Source organism: Chaetodon trifascialis, chromosome 13 (genome assembly GCF_039877785.1).
Source record: "Chaetodon trifascialis isolate fChaTrf1 chromosome 13, fChaTrf1.hap1, whole genome shotgun sequence".
NCBI classification, from domain to species: Eukaryota; Metazoa; Chordata; class Actinopteri; order Chaetodontiformes; family Chaetodontidae; genus Chaetodon; species Chaetodon trifascialis.
Genome location: NC_092068.1, coordinates 7,847,712 through 7,858,235, shown reverse-complemented (window position 1 = coordinate 7,858,235; position 10,524 = coordinate 7,847,712).

The following is a 10,524-nucleotide window of genomic DNA, read 5'->3' as shown; positions in this document are numbered from 1 at the left end:
TCCAGGACAAATGTGTGCTCCTCTCACAGCTGCAGAGGGACAGCAGGTAAGGAAAAGGCCAATTTCTTCACATAACAGTGAAGTCAATCACACATCACACATGGATGGATGGATGGATGGATGGATGGATGGATGGATGGATGGATGGATGGATGGATGGATGGATGGATGGATGTCAGCTGCAGAGAGGATCATCAAGGCATTGCTTGCATCCCTTCAGGTAGCTGGAAGCCTGCTGACAGAACATGACAGATTGATGCAGGGCCTAGATTATCTTCTCTAACGGTGGCATTTATTCTGAATAGTAATCAACCTCTGAGATGCCTCCCCTGGCAATTACAGTGAAAAAAGCCATTCTTCCTACAGAAAGCGAGGCTCAGTTTGAAGCGATGTACAGTCAGAGGGCCGTGAGTTGAATCTCTGAGTAGGTTTTTAAATTTGGAAGGATTATTGTAAATGTCTTTGTAACTACTTTTACATTTTCTCCTTTAAGATAACATGGGCAGCTATTACCACTCATTTGGTGACACTGAAGCTAAACTGAGCAGAGAAAATAAAGACCACTATAAAAGAGGATTTTGCCTCTGAGAACTAATGGATTTTCAAGGTCACTGCTACTACCCTGAAGAATTTATGCTTAACATACAGCATGGACGAGCATTTTCCTGCACAAACATCTCCTCTTTCTCTAATAAGGGATAAAGAAAATGCATTATCCCTTTAAAGATTTTCCGTCTGAGAGCTGTGACTCTAACCTGCACACACTCCAAGTCACAGCACCTGCTGTTCGACAGTATGATCTACAGCATATCATACCTTTAATGCAGGACAGATATCACACTGATGTACTAATACGTGCCTCCTAATCAAGAGACCTAAATCTAGGATGAGAAAAAGTTGATCCTTCCCTGCTCTCCTCAGTTTTAGCCTCAGTTTTCAGCCTCCCATCTTTAGCATTTTGGCATACTTAAGACTTTTCTTTGGTGCTGTATCTGTAAACCTTTATATTGCAGTAACTTCATTTCCCCAGATGATTGAGTGCTGTAGATAAACAGAGGTGTGTTTTGATGATGTGTCGATGTTCGTGCAGCAATTTAAAATCTTCCGTGTTCCATTTACGCCTGATACTAGTTGGAAGAATTTGGCTGTCACTGAAATGTCAGACAGCAGCAGCAGCAGCTTTCAGCTGTAATCACATGGATGAAAGAGCCCCCACCTGTAAACATCATTAAGTGGATGGAGGTGAAATAAGAGAGGACAGAGGGACAATCAAAGTGGAATTTGGGTGAGGGGAGTCACAGACAATAAAACTGTCTGTGACCAAAGTTGTTTTTTTGAATTGCTGATTTTCACCAAAGAGACCTTGCTTGGGACATCTGTCTTTGTATGAATGAGTTTGGAAGAAACTGATTGACAGCCACAATGGACTATTCTGCCTGGAAAAACACAATCCCTCGACGCAAACATCAAAGAAGCATCCAAACCTTCTCCTCAAGGGTCTTACTCCTCAAAGACGTACAGAGACCTCATCCCCCATCAGCAAACCGGTGCCTAATGAGGTTAGAAGACTTCAAACAGGGCTCTGACTCAGCCCTGCTCCCACAAAGACGAAGAGTAATGTATTAAAGATGAGGGGAGCTGATCGTCTTATACCTGCCTCCGTCTTCTCTTCCTCTTGGCACTTCCACACACATTCAAAGCTCCACACTCACACCTTTGACCCAGCTCTCTGTTTCACTGATAAGATTCCGGATTCCTTCTGAAATTGTCCAGGAGGAGGACTGACTGCCAGCCCCTCTGATTCCTGTTTTCCTGTCTTACATGACTGGGAGCAGGTTGCACTTTGACAGACTTGTCCAACATTCACATCAGGCAGACACAGACTTCTGCTGACTTGACTTCTGGTTACCTCACTGATCGTTATCTGCTGTTGAACTTTACCCATAAGTTGAGGGTTGTATTTTTTATTTAATTCTAAGTTCACTCACTGAAATCTGCTCACATGTAGACATGAAAGCTTTTCAAATGCATGACTTCAGATGGTGAAATTACACACAGTCATGTGTAACAGCAGGATTAAAGATATACTCCGAGACCCTCGGGCTCACTTTCTGAGGAGAATGAAGTGGCTCAAGATGTGGGCTTCTCAAACCATTATTTAAGAAAATAACTAGTGACGTCTCTTTATACTGATGAATGTCCACTGTATTGTTGTTGCATGGTAAACAATTAGTGACCCTTAGTATGGTTTACTAAACCTTTTTCATTGACTGGTCTAGTGACCTGGTGCAGTTTGTTCAGCTGTGACTGCTGTGTCAGCTGCGGTTCGGTGAGGATTATTAATCATTTATGTCGTCATTATTTATATTTAAAATGCTCTGGATATCTTCATGAAATTCCAATGAGCACTTTCACCATCCTAGTCTACATTTGCTAATTAGTATTAGATACAAAGTACAACTGAGGTTGATGAGCCAGTAGTTCTTCAGATATCTGGTCACCAAAGTTATTACAATTCATCCTGAAGGGAACAGGAATGTGTGCACCAAAAGTCATGGCAATCCATCCAATAGTTGTGGAGACATTTCATTCAAAATCACAAGAGGAAAAGTCAAAGGATTTCCAAAGCCAGTATGATTCAAGAGAATGAATGAAGGGATCTCTACTGTGGACCAAAGTGAAGGACAGACTAACAGACTGAATGATTGGCGTTGATATCTCCAGAGCTGTGTCTCTGGTGTGATTAAAAATCCTGTCTGAATCTGGTCCAAGGACTGACTCATTGTTACTAAAGTAAGTGCAACTAAAGGAGACAGACCACAAGGACAACCAGCACAACAGATTCAAAGGTCTGGTGTCTAAAATTTGGGGGAATTTATCTGCAGATCATGGCAGAAATTGAATATTATATTCAGAAATGTTTTCATTAGTGTATAATCACCTGAAAATAAGAATCATGGTGTTTTTGTTACCTTAGAACAAGCTCTTTATGTCTGTGGAGGGAGTTTTGACCTCTTGGCAGCACAGAGCAAAGGCAAAACAGCAAGGTGATCATAGTGTTTGCTACAATATAATATTAATTGAAAAATAAATAATAGATTTCCACCCAATATTAATACTTAACATTATTTAACTCATAAGATGTTCTCTTGTGTGGGAATGTTTTACCTTTTTGCACAGTCGAGTCTGGCATCTGCCTTGTACAGCCACTGATTCTCTCGTTCTAGGGCATTAAACACAGCACACAATTAAAACACATTGTACATCACGTACCAAGTGTTAAAGTTTTGCTGTTGCTGACAGATGTTACTTCTAAATGAGTTTCATGCAAATATAGGGCTTCCAGAAAAAGGAGCTGCACATTACTGCATAAATGTGAATTTAATTCTACAATGACTTTTCCTTAAATAGAACTGACTTGCCTTCTTTCACCTCCCTGACCCAATTTCTTAAGCCTATCTGAAAGTCTACAGTGTGTCCTGACAGCCCAAAACCCAATTTCTTTGCTGGTGTTCCATAAGGAAACTCATTCAGATGCACTTTGGGATGTTCTGACTCACTTCTGTTGCTGTTTCCCTAATTGTGTGTGACACACTGATCTGTGCATCGTCTAAATCAGCTAGTAATTACTGTACTGTAGGTATCTGGGTCACTCCACTGAGAAATTAAAAGCAGTCTTACTTGAAAGAGCTCAGATCAACTTTTTGAAAACTTTGCTCCATCACTGTCCCTCACGTCTTTCTGGCTCATCATAATACGCGGTGCACTGCGTCGGGGAGGGAATGTTATTTTCTCAGGCTGATACCCGGGCAGAGATCGCTTTGAGGAAGCACAAGTTTCTTACCCATAATATAAATATTTATACTGGGCCATGTTGGCATTTCAGTAATGTGATCAGTATCTGCTTTGTGAAACAAACAAAGTGGCGGCCCACACAAAGCACAAACACAGCACACACTCTCATGGATCAAGGTTACTGGAGCAGGAGTAGGTGTTTATGTTTTCCGGTGAGAGATGCAGCAGATTTCAATCAGATTTGATGCCTTTAATAACGCAGTTGGCACAGACTCAATCTTCCTGCAGGATATGATAATAGACAACTCATGATGCAAAGTTGGTGTGACTGCCATCAAGACGTACATTCATCAGCACAGCAACACCTAATTAATTTGTGTCTTTGAAGTTTGATTAGGAGGGAGGCATCCAGGATATATCTAAGTGATTTGCAAACGTGTCTTTTGACTCACCAGCGATAACTGAGGGAATCATGAAAGGAATACTTGATATGTGAAGCATTGTCTCCAGTTTTCAGCGTTTTGTTTTGAATCACTACATCCAGCCAAGAACTAATTCCAGCACAGCTCCCTGTGAAACCACAGCAGTTCAGTCTGTGAAACGAACCAGTTGCAGTGTGCTATTTGTGAGCTTTACAGGTGTTAGCTTTGAAGTGAGCCAATGATAAGATAATCCTGGCCAATTCTATACTGCACAAGACAGACTGCAGACGGTGATTTTTGGTTGAGAGCTGGATGAGAACATCTTATCTATTATATATCTGTGTAGGAAATGTAAGGCAACTGCCAGTCATCTTATCTTAATGTAAATCCTGGAAACAGGGAGACTACTGGCTGATCTGGCTCTGTGTGAAGTCACAAAATCCACCAGCCAGCACCTCTAAATCTCAATGGGGCTCAATTTCCAATTAACACATCAAATCTCATTTGTTTAATTTGTGCAAAAAAAAAAAAAAAGTGCAAAAGCGACAAGTTGGCATTTTGCTGGGTGTTATGTGCCAGAGTGTGTCTTGGCAGGCACAGTGACCTTGTAAATCTTGGAGAACTGAGTGCTGGCTGCTGGTCTGTTACGCAAAAAACAAAACTAAATGACTGACAGCATTTACCGACCTTTACCTGCATGTATCTGTCTGGCTGTAACTGAGAGGATCTGTCTCTCTGTGCACAGCTCAGCAGCAAGGTAGTGTTTTCTTACATTCAAGTTATCTTTGTCAATATGCAATGTCAATGACAGTATGTGCGCTCATGTGCGTAGTCATCTCAACCTTACGTCACAGTTATTTTAAGCCTGGAAATCTGCTACTGTAGCAATAACTCCCTAAATAAGTGACTTTTAATTATTGGGCAGGTGATGAAGTAAATACAGTTTTTAAAAGTTTCAGAAGTAACTGTCCAAACCCTGATGGACTCTGCAGCCACAAACAACCCTCCATCTGACCGTCCACCTTAAACCTGACCAGGACAAAGCCCGGGTCTGTTCTCACTATGAGGAGATTAGCTGGACAGTGATGGCAACTCGGGGAGGATCAGATGGCCTCTAAAATGTCACCATCCTCTGACTATGTTATCTGGTTTCACCCCCTCATGTCTATAGGTTTTCAGGCTCTGCAGGGGTCTGCTGGATGGAAATGAAAGTCTGGAAAGTTCTATTCATCACCTTCAGTGCAGGGGCAACAAGGTCATATCAGATGGCGGCCCGGAACTTCATTGCAGTGGCCGACAACACGTGGCTGGATCAGTTTATCCCCATCCTGTAATGCATCTCTGCTGTAGGTAGATGTGAGATGTCAGTCTGTCAGTGTTTCATGTCAACGAGGTGAATCGATGAGCGTTCAAAGCTTATCATCTTTCATCGTGTTATTTCATGATTAGTATTTCATTGTTATTACATCATGTCAGCAAAATTACCCTCAGGTACCACACATCCAAAGTTTAGATGGAGTATAGAGCGTATTTACACCAAAACATCAATGAGATATTGAACAAGCACCATCAGTATCAATACTTCTCGCGCTCCAGTAGCCATCTGACATTTACCTGACTTTTAGAGCTCCAGTGCATCACTCCCGCTTTCACTGGGATTTCCAGTCGCCTGCTTGCCTTAGCTGGAAATACTGTCTGACACTAATGCTGGGTTTTGCTCTACTGTTTCTCATCTCTTTGGCTGTGACCTTTTGTCTCTCAATGCCTCAGTGCTGCACTGACAATATGGTCTGATGGTGAGAATGGTGACAACTATAAAATATGCAGTAAAATACCATCTGCTTATGCCTGCTGGCAAAAATGGAGCATTTGGGTCGAACCTGATTCTGTAATGAGAGTAAAACATTCTAATCGTGTCTTTTTGTTGTTGTTGTTGTTGTTGTTGTTGTTGTTGTTGTTGTTGTTGTTGAATGTATTGTAATGAATATGTGAGTCCATAGAATCATACTTTTTTCTGTGATTTCATTCTCTGTTTATTGTCACTTTATATGCAATTGTGATTGGCTAATAATCTGTGATCTCTGTCTGAATACACTGTGCATCCCTCATCATTTGGTCAAAGCTGGTTTTAAAGGGGGTTATAATTAAAATTCAGCTTCTACATTACAGCTACTAATCCCAGTAATACTCCATTACTGCAATAATGATGGGTGAGAGTTTTTAGGATCGTATTGACATCAGTTTGGTCTCTGTGTCCAGTGAACAGACTGGTCTGAGACCTTATCACAGAGGCTGGAAGTATGGAAAGCTTCTCCCAAAAAATGAGAAATGTGTCCCCTGGTAAGGAGAAATGAACTCCCAGCAACAACATGTAGATAAGATACAGTTAGCTTATATGTTAGCTGATGCAACATTTGGGTATGAAGCCTTTGGAGATGTTTCAAGGCACATTTTATGGAACTGGACTGAGTAAAGAGAGTAATAACAAATTATGCCTATGCTTGCTGTTCAGTAATAAGTATTGTAATGACATTTAATTACATAGTAACGTATTGAGTAATCAAATACATTTTTCAGTTATTGTACTCCGGCACTTAGCTTCATGGCATCACTTTGTCCACCATACTTTGGTATTTAAAAAATGGGATCTTTAAAATGCATTTCAGACAGCAGGGGGCTCCATGAACAACAGCCACAGCAGCTGACTAGTCAAAAGCAAACCTCATTCACTTACTTGTCTGTAGAAATAAAGTAAGAGGATGAAACTGCCAGGAATTTACAGCAGCTTTGAACAAGGTTTTCACCGTGCATTCAAATAAATAGTTGCAAATACAATTGCATAAAAAACTATAGCCTTAATCATAAACTTATGGAGTTCAACTAGCAAAATGCTTAACAGTGGAAGACACCCATCACTAGACATCGCTTCCACTGACATGCTGTACAACACACAGCTGCTCAGTGCTAATCACATGACTTATATTTTCTAAGATATTACTTATCTTGAAGGATGCTATTTTGTGTCACAATATTAATGACAGTTAGGGAAACATCGCTTTTTACAATGTTTCATCTAAATTCCTGATTTTTGTTGGCATGTCTGCACATAGAGTCATGTTTAGTAAATCGCCTTGAGCAAGGTGAAGAGCTTTAGATGTTTAACATAATAACTGGGGTGCTGTGATGGCCTCAGCTGCAGGACAGAAAATAATCCGGATGGACATTAATTACACAAATCAACTGTAAATTGCGATGAATTGGTTAGAAGTGGGCACAATTTGTCAGGGGAGCCTCCTCCACATTCTCCAGTGTAGAGTTTGCATTTTTGGCCTCTGCTAAAAAATCCCACCCACCTACCACTCCTGACTTTCTGTAAATTAAGTCCTAAAGAGATGCTTAGCATAAAATTGAGCACATGCCTGTGTGTGCTGACGACATCAATCACATTGTGGTGACGATGAGAACCACCACTTGTTTATGAATCAGCATTTTTCACCGTGACGGCAAAGGACATTGAAGATGACACTGAGGCTTGCTTGCAGTGCATGTTTCAGAGCGAGGTGAGGGGACAGCGTCTGCAAAGCTGTTAGTTATATAATAATGGCCATGGCAGAGAAGTTAGCCACAGAGAGGAACTTTCTCATGACTGTTTGAGAAACACTTGGCTAGCATGAGAATACCCAGCGGTGACGAGGGTAAACATGCTGATTGAGCTGAGAGGGAGACAGACGGCTGACATTGACAGGTCCCACTGGGTGAGTTTGTGCCACATAAAACCAGTGTGTGAGAGCCCATCTGCAAAAAGTACAAATAGCAAAGATCCATGACATGAATCAGCTATCCTCTGTTTTTGATGAGGAGTATGTTGTATTCTGTATTGACTTCAAACCTTTTCCAGTATTGTACTAAAAGGAACTCCGGAGATGTCAGTCACATCAGAAAGTAAGAAAGGTGAAAAACATTTGAGAGGAAGTGAGGATGTCAGTGTTCAAACGAGAGAGACGAGCACGGAAGAGCTGTTGCACTGACACTGGCTGAAAACTACGTCTGTGAAAAGAGATGTAGGTCAGGAGTGTGCGCGGAAAAACACAAGTAAAACCGATTCCATCACTTTGAAACAGAAATGTATACCAAGGCTACAGAAAACAAATAGCACAAAGCTCGGGGAAAAAAGCTGGGGATGTGCACACAGATACTGTCTACCACATAAACATTTGTGAACAAAGCATACAGTCTCTTACATTTTTGATGTAAGTTGTTTTACCGTAAATCCTCTACTGTGCTACCAGCTTGCCACTAACTTTGTCTACCTACCATTTAGTGGAGAGTGTACCGTGAGTTAAAACAGCTGAAACCTGCTGTGATGGAAAACGAGGTAAATGAGAGCTCAATCTTTAGGCAGGAAAACCAAAACAATTAAGTGAATTTCATAATTCTCAGTGGGTTTATTACTAGAAGCGATCCATTTCAATTTAAGCATTAGCGCAGCTTTAAATATGTTGCATCCATTTGGCAGTACATCATAAGACTGGGCAGGCTTGAAAACACTGGATGCAATACCAGACACCAGCATGACAACAAAACCCTTTTGGATCCGTGCCTCCAGTGGAGGAGAGAAACCTCCAGGGGTGGGAAACAGATCTGAAGCATCCAAGAATACCTCGTCTGCTCGTCTGTGGCTCTGAGAATTGTCAACCTCAGAGTCAATGATAACCTGTCTCTCACTATGGCAGGCTGACACATGTAGTTTACATTTGTGACACTTTAGCTCTGAAGTGATACTTATTCACACATACACACGCATCCATCTTATCCAATTACTGTGAGAGCAAGATATGGTTTACAGTAATGAATTATTCATAACTCGATAAAGATGCACCACAAAGGTTAGCGTGTTAATCTGGGGTCTGCTGCTCTGAATCCCTTTAAAAGATTATTTCTTGAATTCAGCTGACATCATTGGCCGCCATAATTATGTTGCATTTTGTGGGGGCAGAAATGGGCCACCAATCTGTGACTCACTGTGATTACAGTGTAATTCTGGCCGCCCTTGTAGCTTCATGGAATTTGTCTTGGGTCTCGTGACACATTAGAACAAATTGATTAAAGTGCTTTGGGGGAAATTCCTGACATTGTTTCTCCACAGTGTACCCATGCACTTGTACACAGCATTTGATTCATTTCTATTTTTCAGTCATTCAGGACATTCAGAGGTAAGAGATTATTTTCTGCTTGATCCAAACACCACATAACTTGCATCACATTTTGTTTACATCTCTACTTTTATCTTACCCTGTGATAACCTTGAATGTATCTTTCACATTTCAAAGACAAGGATGCTGCTGGACTCAAACATTCATACATTTTTTTCCTCAGACAGACAGAAGAGCTCCTTTGGCAAAAGACGCTTTGTAATGACAGTGAGGAGGAATGGTGATGTGTGACGATGAAATGTCTCCATCGCTGTGCTGATGGCAATGACAGTCCCAATCCTACAAGAGAAATGTTCTCCTGCAGTAACTACTGAGCTTTATGACCTTAAACAGTTTAAATCCAACATCGACAGACTGATCATGCACAAGCATTTTAGCTGCTACAAAGGGTGGAAACAGAAGCTAAAAGAAGACTTTCCTTTAAATTGATGTACCTTACTATATGCATGCACTGTGAACAGCAATGCATTACAGCCTGTCCTGAACCTCCACATTCATATTCTCCTCTGTTAATCCCTCAGTCACAGCAGGGATTATAATGCAACAATTTTAGAGAATTTGGCTTTTGGCAAATGCATTATTTATATTATTATATACATTTTTTTATTTTATTTTATTTTTTTTAAAGGCAGAAAGAGCAGCTCCTATAGCAGTGAATACGGTCTAAATATAAGCTCCTATAGTGCCACTTCAAGTGTCACAGCACTCTGGTGAGATGGAAATCTGTACAATAAGGAAGACACTAGAACTGGCAGGAACATAAACTCAGATTAGCATAAATCCCAGACACAGATGGAAACAGCAGCGTCCTTCTACCAGCTCTGAAGTTCACAAATCTAAGGGAATGTATCCTATTTGTGAAGTGTAGCCTAAAAAGGACCAGCACGTAATGTCTTGTGAAACCACACCTTGCTGTTTTTACATTTCGTTTTTTGCATGGATTAAGGAAACAAGATAAAATATGAACATATCACTGAACTTTAGAGGTGTTTGTAGGTGGACTTTGTTACCTCTTCAAAGCCAGACAAGCATTTTTTCCTTGTTTCCAGGAGAGACTCGACCGCTTCAAACTGCAAGGCTGGGCCAAGATAGAA